Below are 11,267 nucleotides of genomic sequence, written 5' to 3'. Positions count from 1 at the left end.
CACACACACTTCTATTCTCAGGGAGAGACTTAGCCCAAACCAACACCCCTTCTTTCTTTCCTTCCTCTCTCTCGCTCTCCCACCCTTCCTTCTTTCAACTTTGTAGTGGCTTACCCAAGGTCATACAGGAAGCTGGCGATGGAGCCAGAAGAAACTGAGCCCTAGTTTCTTGGGTTTTCTGCCCTTTCCATCATTCCTCAACAAGAGTGTCATTGACTCTGAAGAATCAGACTGATAGGTTTGTACATATAGATTGCTTGTTGACTCTAAGAACGTGGTTGACTAGGCCATATCTTAAAGTCAGTAGTATAGTATTTCCAAATCCTTTAGTATATTTTCTGATATTTGTGGAGAGAAAGAAGGGAGAAACTAAAGTGTGTTTGTTCTGCTACCTTTATTCATTCCCAACTAATCCTGAGCCAACTTTCTTAAAATTCCTTATAAGGTGAAGCATGATATGAATAGTATATTAACACTGGTGTAACACAGGAGGTTTAAAAACACATATTGGAATGTTCTTGCAGATGCGCAACATATCTCTAAGAAGGACACATGAGATATCAAGGGTCATTGTAGGGAGGGAAAATAAGGGGCTGGGGGCAGAGGTGGGAGAGGTGACTAGTCACCATGAAATCCAATTGTACTTTTGAAAATGGTTGCAAAAAAGATAAAATCAACAGAACAAACTCTTAATGTTGATGCGTTGCCCCAAGTATGAACTATTCACCATTTCAGATGTGCAGTGTACCAATCCTACACCCTACCACGGCTCCACATGATGTGGCCCTGCCCATCCTTCTGACCTTGTCTCCTACACACCTCCCCTGTACACTCTGCAGAACTCAGTGCTATACAGGGCCTTTGATTTGTGTTCCTTTGACCTGAAAGTCTCTCCCCCAGATCTTTGCATGACTGACTCCTCAGCCTCACTCAGGTGTCTGCTCAAATGTCACCTCCTATATTTTAAATGTACCTCGGATCCTTCTTACTCTCTGTTCCTCTCATTCAGTTTTTACTCTTAGTGCTTGCCATGCTTACATCACTTATTTGTTTCCATGTTCACATAAGCTCCACAAAAACAGTCTCTGTTTTCTTTACCACTGTGTCCAGAGCACCTAGAACAGGGCCTTGCCCTGCCCCCACCCCCAAAGGCACTAAGTAAATATTTTCTGAGTGAATTAATAAGTGCATGAATGAATTCCATTGAGGAGCTTAATGCAAACTAGAATTGAAACTTCCTAGTTCAGGAAGGGGAAATAGGTTTCGTTCACTTGCCACCTCTGGTCAACTCATGGAGATACTTGGAAAGCTGTATTGAGACAACTTGGAGACTCCAGTTTAGGGGATGAGAGCCCTGTGGTCCATTCGCAGTGTCCACCATGGGCATAGGAGGGAAATAATGGCACATATATCATACAACAGCTACCCGGGTTATTTGCTAGGCTTGGCTAAAGAAACAGTAGGAGCGCCGGGGTAGCTCCATCAGTTAAATGTCTGGCTCTTGATTTTGGCTCAGGTCATAATCCTATGGTTCATGGGTTCAGGCCCCAGTCCCTGCTTGGGATTCTCTCTCCCTCTCTCTCTGCTCCCCCCACTCTTTATTCTTTCAAAAATAAGTAAATAATAATAATAAAAAAACCCAGCAGCCGTAGCAAAAGCATTTAGAGGCAAATGTTTATTTTGAAGAATGAACTTGAAAAACATGACTGTGTCAAGCAAACAGCAGGGTAATGCCCTTGTTTCACATTTGCCTGACTGTGTTATTTTATCACTGGAAGGTTCGTTATGGAAGAATCTGGATCAAATCTTCAGAAAAATCTTAAACATTAATTTATTTTTAAGCAAAATTATTTGATTGGCTCCAAAATTGGTAGAAATTGTATTTCAAGTCGTTGAAATAATTCTAGGAACTAATTCTAGAACTAATTCTAGGAACTGATTCGAAATTAAAAATTGCGATAGTCCAATACATGAGAAAGCCTGGCTTTTTAAATATTCAATTAGATTTGGAGCATTAGGTAGGACCCTTAGTTCCAAGTAACAGAAACAACTCAACATAGCTTAAGGGAATAGGGGAATTCCATGAGAGGCTTCTAGAACCTCAAATGAGGGCTTTACTTTTTCAGATGCTAGTTACCCTAGGGCTATCGGGAATCAATTACTCAGTAGCTCCTAGAAGTCTCTTTCCTGCCTAGGAGCTTCATTCACTCAGCATAGTTGGGCTCACACCAAGCTTTGACACAATACAAGAGGATCTGACTCTTTTTACCCAGCTGCAATTTGAAATATCCTAATTAAGTTGACTGGCCAGACTCTGGCCACAGATTTATTCCCTGGCCCAACCAACTGAGCCAGGTGAGTGGGGCACCATGATGAGTTCAGGCGAGAGTAAGTATCCATTGGCAACCAAATGACCATACCAGGGAGGCAGAGTTATGGAAGAACATGGGGACTCCCCTCTGACACCAGAGTTGGGGAGAAGGGAGAAGGAGCATTTCTCAGGAGAGCTGTGGTGTGGGAGGGGGTCTTCCCCAATGGTGAGGTGTGTACAAGTGTGCTGGGCAGACTCAGCACTGTAGTTCTCCATAACTTGTGATTATACAGCGGCTTTCCAGATTTCCCCGCCCCGCACCTCAGCCCTTCCCAATCTGCACACCAAATGCTCCCTGGCTTTTTCCCCCCACCAGTGAGCCTCTTGAAAATCAGTGACTTTGATGGAAATAATATCACCACTATTTTCTGGAATTACTGAGCTCCGCAGTGGGCTCAGACTATACAGGTGAATGGCACCTTCTTTCCAAAGTCACCTTAAGTGAAATGAAAGGAGGTGCTCTTCTCTTCATGAATTATTCCACCTGCAGGTTACTTGCACAGCATTTTACTTCCCCTTTCACATCTGTCGCCTGGCTGGGCCCTCTGCCACCTGGTGCTATTATTCCTTCTTTTCTATATATTTAACAATGCCATTGCCATTCAGGCCATTCTCTTTCTGCAGGGCATCATGGGGCCCTCCAGCAGCCTGTCAGTGTGTCTGCTTATTTGTAAACAGTCATGATTTCTACAATGTTAGCATGAGAAAGGTCTGTAGCATCTAGTCCAATCTTTTTATCCTATGGGAGAAAAAATGAGGACTAATGACCATATCTGACTTCCTCAAGGTCACCCAGTATATAAGTGGCAAAGCATAGCTAGTCTTGGTGTTTTCTGGTTCCTAACCCAGTGATGCATCCAGGAACTGGACAAAGCAATGAGCAAAAAATAGAAACAGGGGTGGTACAGAAAACCACTCAAGCAGTGTCTCAGGCTCTTTGACGACAATCTCCCACCATCATCCTGCTCTTTTTACTCTCTTTTAAAATAAATATCTCCCTTTACACTCATGTGCACTGCAGGACCTCTTACCAAGACAGGAAAGGCCTCCCCCTGCTTGCTCAGCAGATAGTTATCAAACCACTATCATGTTCAATGTGGAATTCAAAAACAAAAAACAGAAAACAAACCCCAACCAACCAACCAACCAAACAAACAAAAAAACCCACTAATTATGGTCCCTACCATCTGAAAGTTTTCAACTGGCTTGGGGAGAAAGGCCAAAAATATATATATTTTTAATTTCATTAAATTTTTTTAAATGTTTATTTATTTTTGAAGAGGGAGACAGACTGTGAATGGGGGAGGGGCAGAGAGGGAGGGAAACCCAGAATCTCTGGGCTCTGAGCTGTCAGCACAGAGCCTGATGTGGGGCTCAAGCCCATAAACTGTGAGATCATGACTCCAGTGGAAGTTGGATGTTTAACCGGCTGAGCCACCCACGTGACCCAGGCCAGAAATATTTGATCGGATTTAGGATACAAAGACTGTCCGAAAGCAGGACATGTTGTTATCAAAGAAAAGAGGCAAGGCTCCCAATACTGCCCTTACTCTTTGAATCTTTCGATCATCTTATATAAAAGAAAATGTATTAAAAACTTCCTCCAAGCGCCATAAAGATGCCCCCAAATCTCCAGTTTACTCTAGTGGGTAAGTAAATATTACAACTATTGTGAAAAAGGGATGGACATCAAGTGCCAGGAGTTCAGATGATAAGAGTGTTTGGGGAGACTCCACTGACTGGGCTCTGATCACTGCCCCATTTTGAGAAAGGAGGAGACAGACATCATCAGCCCCTCATTTGACATACAAGAAACTGAGATCCTATAACATGGAAGGGAACTAGAACCAGAACTCAGAATGCCTGTTTTGTCAACTTTGAAATCACCAATATGGAATCAAGAGATGCCACCCTTTAAAAAAATCAAATAGTACTACAAGGCTTATAACAAAACATAGCTCCTTCCTTGATGTTTTGCCGTTTTCTGGGAGGAAATCACTTAAACTTTTAGCCATTTCTTAGGCTTTTTACCATCTTAGTTTCATTTACCATGCTTAAGTATCTAGTTCTTGATTTTTCCTTTATTGGACATCTTACTATGGAAGGGAGATTTTAGCTCCCTTATGCCTCTCCCTTCTAGTTATATAACAATTTTTATCAAATCAATATTAATATTTACATTAGTATTTATGTAAGCTTTGTTCAAAGAAGAGCTATGTAGTACATTATGGTTACTTTTTCTTTCCTGTATAACTTTTTGTTTTTCATGGAATTAATAATTGCCTTTTCTTAAAAAAATTTTTTTAAACGTTTATTTATTTTTGAGACAGAGAGAGACAGAGCATGAACAGGGGAGGGTCAGAGAGAGGGGGAGACACAGAATCTGAAACAGGCTCCAGGCTCTGAGCTGTCAGCACAGAGCCTGACGCGGGGCTCAAACTCACGGACCATGAGATCATGACCTGAGCCGAAGTCGGACGCTGAACCGACTGAACCACCCAGGCGCCCCAATAATTGCCTTTTCAATGTTGTTATTGTTGTTTGCTTTTCTCTGTATCTGTCATTAATTCATCTTCTAATTTTCTGATAGAATTATAACATTCTTCCAAATACATTCAAACTCATCAGATGATATCCTAGTTTCTTTTCTTTCTTCCTCCCTCTTTCTTTCTTTCTTTCTTTCTTTCTTTCTTTCTTTCTTTCTCTTCTTTTTCTTTCTTTTGGATGTCTCCAATATCCAGCAATCCTGCATTTCTCTGACTCTCACCTCTGATATGGACTGCTTTTTCCTTTGGATTGATGCGTAATGATTATTCTGAAACTTCCCTTCATCTTCATCCTGGGAATTCTCTCTACCTCCTTCATGTGTTGTGTTAGGCCTACCTTTTCCCAGGGATCTTAGTTTGTATCTTCTAGAGAATGGGTGAATGGCAAGTGAATGTTTGAAACAGTGTATGCCTGAAAAATACCTTTATTCTATCCTCATGATTAGTTTATACTTTGGTTGAACATAGAAGTCACAGTCATAAATCATTTTTCCTTTTTAAGACCTGTTGAAGGGATGAGAGGGTGATCTGGCTGCAACATCTGTCACCCCATTGATCACCAGGGTTGATCTGGCTGACCTGGCTGGCTAGGCGGGTGTCCCCTTCCTCCCTCACCGCTCCATGTGCGTCCCTCCCGAAGCTGCGCGCTCGGTCGAAGAGGACGAACTTCCCCGATACAGGAACACCGTTCTTCAGTCAAGGGTATATGAGTAGCTGCGCTCCCGTGCTAGAACCTCCAAACAAGCTCTCAAGGTCCACCTGTAGGAGAACATAGGGTAGTCAAGCTTCCAAGACTCCAGACACATCCAAATGAGGCGCTGCACGTGGCAGTCTGCCTTTCTAAGAAAAAAAAAAAAAGACCTGTTGAAGGCCCTCGTGTCTTCGTCCCTTACTGTCCAGTACTGCTGTCCTGAAGTCTGGTGCCATTCTGATTCCTCGGCTTTTCTGAGCATGACCTTTTTCCTTTCTAGAAGTTTTTGGGATCTCCTCTTTATCCCTGGAGTCCTGAGATTTCACAATGATGTGCCTTGGTTTAGATCTCTTTTCATTCATTGCGTTGAGTAGCCATTGGCCCTTTTGATTTGGAAACTAATGTACTTCAGTTCTGGGATCCTATCATGAATTCATTTCTCTGTGTTTTCTTTTTGCAACTCTTAATAAGCAGATATTGAGCCTTCTGGATTTGTATCTGTTTTCATCTTTCCTACTTCCTAATTTGTTTTTCTTTCTGTTTTATTTTCCTCAGTAGATTTCCTCAACTTTATTTTCACCTCTCTTATTGAATTTTTTTCTGTCATATTTGTAATCTCCATGCGTGTTTCTTATTCTGTGAATGCCCTCTCTCTCTTTAAAAAGCATCCTAGTATTTTAAAATAATTATCATTATTTTAAGAACGAACACAGTATCTCTTTTTACTTCAATATATATGTTTTTTCTCTCCCTGCATTGTCTCTGTGTCTTCCAAGCCCCCCCCCCCCATTTTCCCTCGTGTTTATTTTGGTCTATCTTTGATGTTGGAGGCTTCCCTGAAATATCTGATGGTCCTTGATGGTTGGTTCACAATTATAAGTGAAAAAAATCTGTTTGAAAGCATTGAGCACGTATGGGAGGTTTGAAGACAGGGGGGCTGCACCAAAGTTGTACTGGGAGACAAATAACTGATTCTGTAGAGTTTTTCTCTTGAGCTGGACAGTTTCCCAATGAGATTACTCCTCCACACTCCTGCCTGGGGGTGGGGGTGGGAATTGAGGAGGTGGAAGCCTTTTTCAGCATTCTTCCAGCTAAGTCGGGTAAGGGAGATGGGGCACGAGTGGAGGCATTACCGTTCAGTACAAGCTTTCAATGAACCCACCTCCATTAGTAAATTGTCTTTATTTCTGTCCTCGGTGGTCCCAGTTCCTAAGCCTTGAGTCTATCTTGTTCAATCTCTCCGTCTTCTTCCTCCTCATACAAGCTTTCAACCAACCTTCCTGTTGTCAGCCCCACCCAAACCTATCCTGCCACCCCTTTCAGAGGTTCCTGGTCCTCTAATTTCCCTCAGGCTCTCTAGGGCCTGGACATGTCAAAGAGCTTGTTTCTTGTTGGCTTCCAACTCTTGCAGGTCTAGGTTTTCCTGGTATGGTAGCTGAGTTTCCACCAATCATAGCTTTTGTGCTTCTGTTAATTGTAAAATTTATCGTTGGTTGTTGGTGCTTTCATGTTCTCTTAGTCCTTGAGGGTTTATGCTCCTTTTCTCCATTTGTTGTCATTTTAGTGAAGGTTTAATAAAAGATGTGTTTGGTAGACCATGCTTAACTGTGATTTTCATGTGCCTACTTTTATTTTTTTATTGTGTTCTTTTTTTTAACTTTTATTTACTTTTGAGAGACAGAGAGAGACAAAGTGTGAGCAGGCTAGGGGCAGAGAGAAAAGGAGCCACAGAATCCAAAGCAGGCTCCAGGCTCCAAACTGTCAGTACAGAGCCCAACGTGGGGCTTAAACTCAGGAACCGTGAGATCATGGCTTGAGCCAAAGTCAGACTGCTTAACCGACTCAGCCACCCAGGTGCCCCTTATGTGCCTACTTTTAAATCCACTCTTCTAGCTTTCTTCCTTTTCTCCCTGCTCCATATTCTCTCCTTCCTTCTCTCTCCATCTCTTCCTCCCCCCCTCCCTTTCCTTACCTCCCTTCCCTTTCACTCCCCGCACCCCCCCCCCCCCGCCTTTCTCTTTCTCCTTCCTTCATTCCTACCTTCCTTCCTTCCTTTCTTTATTTCTTTTAGAATGGTGGTCTTCCCTCCTTGAAGGGCCTTGGGGAATCTCATGTTTTCTGCTCTTTGAAATACTTTGACTATAAATATCACCCTGGACTCTGACTTTAATTTGAACACATCACATTTCTGCAATGGACTTAGAAATAACAACATCCCACAGACTTTGTGCTTCCTAATCTCTTCCTTTCTTGTGTGCTTGCTGAGAAAACTCCCTTTGGTATTTCTAGGAAGTGGAAAACATCCATTTCAAGCCTGGCAATTTTTATTCATAGCTTGAGTTCTAGAACCTTGTCCGGAGAACACAGGAGAGCACAAAGAGCATACTCTTGACCAGCAAGGAAAATGGAGCCAGGATGAGGGTGGAAACAGGTAGTAATTATTTGATTAAACACATTATGTTTTGGCTGTCTACTGTATTACAGGCACTGTCATAGATAGAGGGCATATAACCATGACTAAGACATTCAGAGTTTAGTGGTAAGACAGACAGGTAAGTGAGCACACAGAATGTAACGTGATAAATGCACTTCATGCTTAGCAAATGTTAGTTTTGTGTCTACTGTAGGTCAGGTACTATACAAGCACTTTCATTTTATTAATTCCTCCCCATATCATTGTGTGCTAGGCATTATTATACCTATTTTACTATAAGGAAACTGCTAAAATAAAGGAATATACAAATATTATGAAAACAAGATGTGAGACTGCTCTTTGGTGCCTCTCTGGTCAGGTAACCAGGGGTATGCTCTCCTTGGGCTCTGCAGCCCACTGTCCCCAGAATGGAAGACAGAGGCTCTGGTGAGCACAAAAGATCTGCCTGAAGTTGACTCTTCAGCCTTGGGCATCACCCCTTCATCTCCTCCCTTCCCACTCCAGATCCAAGGAGAATGTCTTCTCTAGGACCTGAGGAAGAAAACAAGGTCCATGGGTTGGCAGCAGTGTTTCTGAGCACTGTCTTCAGCGTGGAAAAAATGAGAGAAAATAAGTTATGAAAAGCTTGAACTAAACCTGTCCCAAACCACAGGAAATTCTTAGATGTGCAGTCCTTTTCTCATTTTTTTTCCCTTTTCTTTTTTGTCAATAACAAAAATGTACCAGAGTATTGAGACACTAGCTAAGGAATGGCCATGATGACAGCCGGTGGGGAAGGGGGAGGAGGAGGGGAGGTTAGGTCTAGAGAGATTTTTTAGAAAGGCAGATCAGCTGTTCCCCAGAGGAAAATCAAGGGGATCACGTGGGTAAATTGGGGAGAGGGACACGCGAGCGTGTGCGCGCGTGTGCGCCCGCACATACACACAGACGCGCGCGCGCGCACACACACACACACACACACACACACACACAAACTCTCTGAACTTAATCAGTTTTTAAAACTCTGTCTTTGAAACAGGAACTTGCCTTGGGTCTCCTGAAACCGAAAAACACAGCTCTTGCCTTCCTCCTGGAAGTCACCTTGTCCTTTGGAGCCTTCGCCTGCAGGAGGTGGCTTCCTGTGGCTGGTGAGAAGCTGGCTCCTTTTTGCAGAGTTCTTGTTCTTCCAAAACCAAGGGCGGGGTAAGTGGAGGCTGCAGACCCCTAGGGCCCCCTGGGCGGGGGGTTCCTCTCAGTTTGGTTACCTAAGGATTAGATAAAGGAGGTTCTTTGTCGGGTGGGGGACACTCGGACTCCTACGTATGAAGAAAAGGAAGTGGGGGCGGGGTGCAGACAGATTTTGCCAAAATACAGATGGAGCCGACTAGATCCAGAACAATTCCCAAAGGAGGTCCTCCCACACCCACAGGAAGGCTCCCCCCCACCAAAAAAAAAAAAAAAAGCTTGAAATTCAAATTATTTTAGTGCTTGGGAGATGAGAGGGGGGTGAGAGAAAGCAATGGTAGTAAATAGGAACAGAAGGGGGCAGAAAAAACAGGAAGGCTTGTCAGTATCTTTCCTAAGAAACAGCTCAGGAGAGCACCAAATATTAAAATAAATGTAGCTGGACTTGAGTAATACTTTTTATTATTTTTTTTTAAAATTATTTTTAGACCATAAAGGAGCATAGGCACAAATTTGATACATGTGGTTTCTGCCCCCAAAGAAACGGCTGCTCCCGCCTCTCCTTTTTTTAGCCTCTGTTTTTGAGACGACAGGACAGAGATGTTTTGCCCACACTGTACCCACACTCGTTCTGTTCCTCTCAAATGCGTTTCACTGCCCTGGTTTCCTCCAAAAGCTGTCCTTCTCTCATGAATGTTGTCGTGCTCTTGTTTCTGCCTCCCTTCTTGCTTTGGGTTAGAAGAGTGGAAACAATGTTGGGAGAGAAAGATGGACACCATGATGAGAAAGTGAGAGAACAGTAATTACATTTGAGAATTAGGTAGAGGGAGAAATAAAAGACCCTACTCCCTGGTGGAGGACTTGAGTCTTGCCTGGTCCTGGTTTTTGCCATTTCTTAAAGAGAATGGTTTGGATGAGACAGGGTTGCCAGAGAGATAGATACAGGATACCCAGTTAAATTTGAATTTCAGATAACCAGCAGATAAGTACCCCCAAAAGCTGACTTTACAGTTTGATGTATTTGAAGAAGTTCTTAAACCACCTTACTCCAGTGGTGTTTAAATGGTGGGTGCCTCTGGGGTAGATGGTTTTAGGGAATCCGTTTCGGAATCCGCCTGAGGTAAAGTGAGAGCCAGGTGTCACATTGGGTCTTTTCTGCTCCCACTCCCCTGGCACACTAGCCCTTCTTCACTTCTAAAAAAGGAAAGAAAGGCATTTGTCCTAGATTGTAAAAGCCTCCAGGGGCCAGACAAGGAACAATTAGAAATATTTGTGTTTGTGTTGAGAAAGCAAAAGCCTTTTTGACTGAGATACCAATCATTTCACAAATTAGGTGGTTTCCAAGTTATCGTTTTCCGTAAAACTTGGAGAAAAACCTAATTGAGTTGACCGCTGATTGATCATCAGAATAATTTTTTTAAAACTGTCTTTATTTTTCAGAGCGGGTTTTGGGTTCACAGCAAAATTAAGCAGAAAGTACAAAGAGTTCCCACATACCCCTTGCCCTTATACAGGCACAACCTCCCCCCATAGAATAATTATTGAAGGAAAGTTTCTAAGTGATATCTGACCTATAAGGTGAAGGAATCCAAAGAATTGAATGACACTGCCAGATTTGGCCCTGCTGAAAAACAAATCTCAAGTTCCCCGGCAAAGGTGGACTGGCCACGGATCTTCATATAGGGTCTGTATTCATGAGCAAGCCAGTCATTCCAGGTGTGCCTCTGAAGCCATAAGCCTAGAAATATGTCCCTATTTTCCTTTCTTTTTGTCAGCCCTGGACATTGTCATGACAAAGCTCCTTGTGGCCCCATCTACTTATTCAAGTGAACAAGGTGTCTCAATGTTTACATTCATAAAAATGCGATGTGGGAAAATATTGGTGCTAGGCCTGTTCATTCTTGCAATAAGTAATATTAATTGATGGATATTTGAACTAATTACATATGTATGTAAATATATTCAAATCCATATAGGTAAAAATCCATCCTCATCCATTAGGAGAGATAATTCTTACGAGGAGAATAATTTTCAGTATTTTACTGTTTTATGTTTAATGAT

General features: G+C 42.6%; 1 protein-coding gene across 1 annotated transcript in view; it reads left to right on the top strand.

The window, feature by feature from the left end:
* Nucleotides 1-9,054: 9,054 nt before the first annotated feature.
* PLEKHA2 (pleckstrin homology domain containing A2) overlaps nt 9,055-11,267 on the top strand; it is a 70,880-nt gene continuing 68,667 nt past the window's right edge. Inside the window, exon 1 of the mRNA XM_043563749.1 lies at nt 9,055-9,224. The gene's annotated coding sequence lies outside the window, so the exon portion shown is untranslated. The remainder of the gene's footprint in view (nt 9,225-11,267) is intronic.

This window comes from Prionailurus bengalensis, chromosome B1 (genome assembly GCF_016509475.1).
Source record: "Prionailurus bengalensis isolate Pbe53 chromosome B1, Fcat_Pben_1.1_paternal_pri, whole genome shotgun sequence".
NCBI classification, from domain to species: Eukaryota; Metazoa; Chordata; class Mammalia; order Carnivora; family Felidae; genus Prionailurus; species Prionailurus bengalensis.
This window is presented reverse-complemented; position numbering and strand designations above follow the sequence as displayed.